Source organism: Sapajus apella, unplaced genomic scaffold, assembly GCF_009761245.1.
Source record: "Sapajus apella isolate SASKATOON/1434 unplaced genomic scaffold, GSC_monkey_1.0 scaffold135, whole genome shotgun sequence".
Classification (NCBI taxonomy): Eukaryota; Metazoa; Chordata; class Mammalia; order Primates; family Cebidae; genus Sapajus; species Sapajus apella.
Window position 1 is genome coordinate 3,076,038 of NW_022437075.1, and position 7,414 is coordinate 3,083,451.

Below are 7,414 nucleotides of genomic sequence, written 5' to 3' on the forward strand. Positions count from 1 at the left end.
GTCCAATGCTGTCACCACCCACTAGGATCCCCCATAACCCTGGTGTCATCCCAGAGTCCACTGCAACCACGTGCCATCATCCCCCAAGAGCCATCATCTTAGGAGCCAAGTACTATGACAAGCTGTATTTCAGTTGTCCTCTGGAGCCACATGGTACTTAAGTTGTTCACTTAAGGGGAACCAGCACAAAGGCCATATTCTCGTTTCTACAAAGTGGACAGGGGTGGGGCCACCTGCCTCCCTCTGGTGACTTCATCCCCACTCTGGCCCTCCTTATGTCACTGCCTCAATCCTGACCAAGGATGATGCCTGGATCAACCCCACCACAGATGTGGCCTCAGCCAGCCTCACCTCGGCCCCCAGGCCCCTCCTGACAGCATCGCTGCCCCTCACCCAGCCAACTGATTGGTGACAGGGTCCACCCAGCAACCTCTCATCATCAGCAGAGGGGGAGCATTCCAACCCTCGGGTGACACCACTACCCCCTGCCCAATCCCTGTCCCCTGGGCCCCTACTAGGATCGGCACTTTGCTGGCTCCCACCAAATTCTCCTCAGAGACCCCTGATCCCCACGGGACGGGCCAAAGCTGGTGACCGACCTGGGGCCTTCCATGCTGTTCTGCTGGCCTGATCCTGCAGCAGAACACTGCAGAGCACATCTGCCAGGGCCAGGGTGCTCCTTCACCTCCCTCCCTAACGCCCTAACACCCCCGGAGCCTCCAGGGGTGCAGGAAGTCCCCAGCACCCAATGCACAATCTGCCCTCTATTCTCTTTGTACATAGCCATGTTGCGGGGGCGGCCATTCCCCCACTCTTAAAGGGCTACAAGCCCCTCCCCCAGCCCCCAGGGCGAGGTGGGGGGGGCCTTTTCTTCCTCCCCTGGGCCGTCCCCCTCCCTTTTATGTCTCCTCTCAAACACTGGCACCTCATGCTCCTTCTTGTCAGGAGCTTGGGGCAGACAGGTGGCCCTTGGCTCCCCCCACACTGAAGAAATGGGGGGGGTTACCCAAATCTACCTAGGCCCCGGTGCCAGTTTTTCAACCCCATGGCTTCTAGCTGCTCTGAGGGGCTCCTCCCATCCCTTCCGGGGGCCTAAAGGAGCCAGCTTGAGCACCCGCCCCCTCCCAGTCCCTTCCCTCTGCTCAACACCTCCACAGAACACTCAGCTTTCTCCAGCCCCCAGAATTTGGGGATTTGGGCCTTTCAGCTTTTGTATGCCCCCCTTCACTAGCTCTAGCCCAGCCTGGTTCCAGGAATCCTGCCCCCAGCCCTGTCCCCATTCAGTCAGCACAGGCTGCCTGACCCTGGGGCCTTGATTTGCTCTTGAATAAGCCATAGAGGGGAGAGGTCTCGAGGGGTGGGAGCAGCTGTGTACTGCCAATTCCCCTCCACATTTCCCGAGCTGGGGTCTCATCAACTGAGTCTTCCCCATTCCCCAACAAACGCACACAAACCCATGCACACACAAGCGTGCACACACGCACACACACACACAGAGGCATCTCCCCTTCTGGTTGGGGGAGCTAGGGAGGGGCGGTTCACAGGGAGAAGATAAACAGCTCCACACCCGAAGACTCTCCAACAGCTTCTGCCTCCCTCCTCATCCCTTCCTCTCTCCACTCCCCTCTCCCACACTGGCCCCTTCCCCTCCCGCTGGTGAGGACAGCCAGAGTTGCTGCGACTTGGTATTTTTTGGAATAAATAGACATTTTCCTGATCCAAGGTCTCAAGGTTCCCTGTGTGGAAAGGATGGATTTCCACCCACATTTATGGGTCAGTGGGGAGTCCTCCTCACCTGGAACATGTGGGTGGGTGTAGGAGGTGGGCCATTTGCCAAAGGATGGGTTTCTAAGCGTTTGTTCCCAGGCCAGGGCCCACCACCAAGCTGAGGAGTCGGGATGGAGGTGCGGTGCACTGTGGGGTGCTTTTAAGTTCTGGGTTTTGTCCTAGAAAGCCCTCTGTCCTCTGAGCATGTGAGCATTTGTGTGTAGATTCTAGAAATCACCTCCTTATATTCAAATTATTTGGCTGAACAGCATTAAAGGGTGGGGTGGGGGCGGGGGTGTACTAGTGTCTCAGAATGTTAGGGCTCAAGGTTCTGGAGGCTGAAAGTCTGAGATCAAGGAGGTGGCAGGCCGGCTGAGTGCGGTGGTTCACGCCTATAATGTCAGCACTTTGGGAGACTGAGGCAGGTGGACCTCCTGAGGTCAGGAGTTCGAGACCAGTCTGACCAATATGGAGAAACCCCATCTCTACTAAAACTACCAAAAAAGTTAGCCAAGTGTGGTGGCAGGCATCTGTCATCCCAGCTACTCTGGAGACTGAGGCATAAGAAACCCTTGAACCCAGGAGGCGGAGATTGTGGTGAGCCGAGATCGTGACATTGCACTCCAGCCTGGGCAACAAGAGTGAAACTCCATCTCAAAAATAATAATAATAATAAATAAAAATTAGCCAGGTATGGTGGTGCGTGCCTGTGGTCCCAGATACTTTGGAGGCTGCGGGAGGATCGCTTGAGCCTAGGAGTTTGAGGCTGCAGTGATCTATGACTGCACCACTGCACTCCAGCCTGGGCAACAGAGTGAGACCCTGTCTCAAAAATAAAAAATAGTCGGATGTGGTGTCCCATGCCTGTAATCCTAGCACTTTGGGAGGCCGAGGTGGGCGGATTTCTTTAGGTCAGGAGTTCGAGAGCAGCCTGGCCAACATAATGAAACCCTGTCTCCACTAAAAATACAAACATTAGCCTGTTGTGGTCGCGGGTGCCCGTAATCCCAGCTGCTAGGGAGTCTGAAGCAAGAGAGTCGCTTGAGCCAGGGAGGTGGAGGTTGCAATGAGCTGAGATCGCGCCATTGCACTCCAGCCTGGGCAACAGAGCAAGACTCTGTCCCAAAAATAAAAAATAACAAAGGAAGCACTCCCCCTACCTGCTTCTCTCTCCCACCGGGTGCGTTAAAATATTTGCGTGGTGCTAACTGCAGTTGCCTCCTTAAGGGCCTTACTGCTTGGATGCCAACTCTGGCCAGGAGAAGAGCTACCTCTATGTACCAATTTTATGAACTTTAGGAAAATTCTTCCTAGATGCAACTAAATGTTTGTCTCTAAGCTGCAGGCTTTCACCTTGCATCTGAGGTTTGTTTGCACATTACTCTGGAAAGAGAATTGGAGAGACAGAGATAAAAGAGAGGTAAAAAAAGACCACAGGGCAGCAACTACCCATCTGTAGTTTGAGACTCCAAGGGGCATGGTTGAATTTTATTTTCTGCTACGCTAGTTCACTGATTTAATCAACAAGATACAGTGAACGGCACAAACAAGGTCCTTGTTCTTCAGGAACAAGTGAACGCATGGAAGTCCCTGGGTTCTTCTATAAACCTCTCTTGGCTTCTGTTCCTGGCAATCAAATATACCCTGACAATGACGGTGATTGTTTTGTGTGTGTGTGTGTGTGTGTGTGTGTGTGTGTGTGTGTTTTAATCTTTCACTGCCAGGCTTTACACACAAATGACAGTGATTGTTATATAGGGGAAAAATTTTAGAAAATCCAGAGAAGCAGGAGACAACAAAATGGAGATCGCCTGATTTCTTGCTGCTCAGAGTCAAATGCTGTTTGCATTAGCTATGTTTTCTTACAAACTTTTCTTCATGAAAACAATCGTTTTTTAACAAATCAGCCTTCCTATACATAGACTTCTCTGTAACCCCTTTTCTTTTCTTTCTTTTTTTTTTAGACGGAGTCCCGCTGTCACCCAGGCTGGAGTGTGGTGGCGTGATCTCGGCTCACTGCAACCTCTGCCTCCCAGGTCCCGGTTCAAGCAATTCTCCTGCCTCAGCATCCCGAGTAGTTGGGATTACAGGCACCCGCCACCATGCCCAGTTAATTTTTGTATTTTTAGTAGAGATGGGGTTTCATCCTTTGGCAAATGGCCAGGCTGGCCTTGAGCTCCTGACCTCGTGATCTGCCCTCCTCGTCCTCCCAAGTAGCTGGGATTACAGGCGTGAACCACCACTCCTGGCCAATTTTTATATTTTTAGTAGAGATGGGATTTCACCATGTTGGCCATGCTAGTCTCAAACCCCTGACCTCAGGTGATTCTCCTGCCTTGGCCTCCCAAAGTGCTGGGATTATAGGTGTCAGTCAGTGCACCCGGCCCCTGCTTTTCTCATCTAATAATACAAGGATGTCATGTCATACATACAGTTAACTTATCTGCACCCAACTGTGTATACAGAAAGAGAAATAGGAATTCGATAGTGCAAGTAAGCTGTATAAAAGAAAATGAGGATGTCTTCGATGTTGCCCACATCACTCAGTGTGAAATAATCTCCAAGATTTATTGTTAAGAAAGCAAGATACGGGCCGGGCGCGGTGGCTCAAGCCTGTAATCCCAGCACTTTGGGAGGCCGAGGCGGGTGGATCAGGAGGTCAAGAGATCGAGACCATCCTGGTCAACAAGGTGAAACCCCGTCTCTACCAAAAATACAAAAATTAGCTGGGCATGGTGGCGCGTGCCTGTAGTCCCAGCTACTCGGGAGGCTGAGGCAGGAGAATTGCCTGAACCTAGGAGGCGGAGGTTGCGGTGAGCCGAGATCGCGCCATTGCACTCCAGCCTGGGTAACAAGAGCGAAACTCCGACTCAAAAAAAAAAAAAAGGAAAGCAAGATACAGAATAGTGTGCATTTGTGCTACTATTTGTGTAAAAGAAGGGAGGGACAGAGTCTGTATATAAATTTGCTGCACCAAATAGTTCCAGGTCTCCTCCTGGGCACAGGGTAGGATTCTACTTCCCTGTCCCCCTGAAGCTAGCTGTGCCCATGCGACTTGCTTTGGCCTGTGAAGGGTGGGCAGAAGTACCTTTCCAGGCAGAAACTTCTGAGAGCCAGTATGTGGTTCTCCCATGCTCTGTCTTTTCCATCTTCCATGGGCACTCACATATTTCAGGTCATAGCTGCTCTGCTGGCGGGAGTCCCAGGCAGATCAGCCAGGACCCCAGAGTAAGGATGAAAACAAATAGGGGCTCAACCAGCTGCAGATGCCCACAAAGCATGAATGAGAAATAAACCCTTGTTGCTTTAACAAGCACGTCTTTGGGGCTACTTTTTACTGCAGCCTAGCATAGCCCATTCTGGCTGACAGGGCTGCATGTGGAGAAGGGAACTGGATGGTTGGGACATTTTACTTCTAAAAGCCCTTTTGTACTTCTGGATTTTTGTATCAGCAAGTGTATTGCCTACTGTTTTTTGGTTTTTTGTTTTTTTGGTTTTTTTTAGACAAGGTTTTGCTCTATTGCCTAGGCTGGAGTGCAATGGTATAATCTCAGCTCATTGCAGCCTTGACTCCCTAGGCTCAAGCTATCCTCAGCCTCCTGAGTAGTTGGGATTACAGGCACCCACCACCACACCCCTGACTAATTTTTGTATTTTTAGTAGAGACAGAGTTTCGCCACATTGGCCAGGCTGGTCTTGAACTCCTAACCTCAGATGATCCATCCAGCTCAGCCTCTCAGAGTTCTAGGATTACAGGGGTGAGCCACCATGCCTGGCCCTACTCCTTTTTTTTTTTTTTTTTTTTAATTAAATTGTTAAATTCAATGCCAGGAGAATCACTTGAACTCAGGAGTCGAAGGTTGCAGTGAGCCAGGATCTCCGAGATCATGCCATTGTACTCCAGCCCGGGCGGCCGAGTGAGACTCTCCCTCAAAAAAAAAAAAAGGAAAAAGAAAAAATAATTTTTAAAAATATAACTGTAGGCTGGGCACAGTGGCTCATGCCCGTAATTCCAGCAGTTTGGGAGGCCAAGGTGGGTGGATCACCTGAGGTTAGGAGTTCGAGACCATCCTGACCAACATGGAGAAACCTCATCTCTACTAAAAATACACAATTAGCCAGCGTGGTGGTGCATGCCTGTAATCCCAGTTACTCAGGAGGCTAAGGCAGGAGAATCACTTGAACCTGGGAGACGGAGGTTGCAGTGAGCCGAGATTGTGCCATTGCACTCCAGCCTGGCCAACAAGGGCAAAACTCCATCTCAAAAAAAAAATATATATATATATATGTGTGTGTATATATATATATATATATATGTAGAGATGGGAATCTGGCTATGCTGACCAGGCTGGCCTTGAACGCCTAGCCTTGGGCAATTCCACCTCAGCCTCCCTACGGTAGATTTAAATGCGAGTGGTGCAGACTTTTCCTGCAGTTCCCCTCACTCAGCATATGCCAAGAAGCCAGAGAGAGATGGGCGATTTGAATCTCATTCCTCTCCCTCAGAGGGCGATTAGCTTCCCACTCTGAATTGGAACACCAGTGCTTCAGTGTATGTATTTTCATTCCTCATGGACGCCACATGCCAGCCAACAGATTCATTTGTGTTCAACAAGAGCATAGCAATCTGCTCCACACCCACTATATATGGGGTGGGCAAGTCAAGGATAAGATCTGACATGAGCAATCTGCATCGAACGTAACACTTGCTCAACTGGCAACCCCCACTGTGCCAATAAATGCAGCCTCTCTGCAGCTTGACGGGCGGGCTTGGGAACTTCTGATATCTATGCCAGATGTTGTGTGCATGCTTTTTAATTTCACTTTTTTTGACTTTATATTTTGAAATAATTCCAAACTTACAAAACAGTTACAAGAATAAGTCAAAGAACTTCTGTGTCGTTTTCACCAACTCACCAGTTGTTACCATTATCTAGCATAACTGTAAGGTTTTCCTTCCATATAAACATTCATCTCGGCTGGACACAGTGGCCTACACCTGTAATCCCATCACTTTGGGAGGCCGAGGTGGGTGGATTGCTTAAGCTCAGGAGTTCAAGACCAGCCTGGGCAACATGGTGAAAGCTTGTCTCTACAAAAAAAAAAAATACAAAAAATTAGCCGGGCATGGTGCTATGTGCCTGTAGTTTCAGCTACTCAGGAGGCTGAGGTGAGAGGATTGCTTGAGCCCAGGAGGTGGAGGCTGCAGTCAGCCGAGATCATACCACTGCACTCCAGCCCGGGCAGCCTGAGCAGATTTGGCCACAAAGCCAGAACCTGCCTAAAAAAAAAAAAAAAAAAAAAATTCCTGGTTTTTTCTTTGGAAACATTTGGAAGTAAGTTCCATCCATCACATCCCTTTACCCCTAGAGGACATTCTGAAGAACAAGGCCACTGTCTTATATGTCCACAGCATAATTATCATGGTCAAGGATTTAGCATTGACCAAGTCCATGTGTGAGTTTCATCGAGCATCCTGCTAGTGTCCTGTAGAGCAGCTTTCGGTTTGTGACACTCCAGGATTCAGTGTTGCATCCAGCTATCATGCTTCTTGAGGTGCCTTCAACCTTAAACAGTTACTCAGTCTTACCCGGGCATGGTGGCTCACCCCTGTAATCCCAGTACTTTGGGAGGCGGAGAGGGGTGG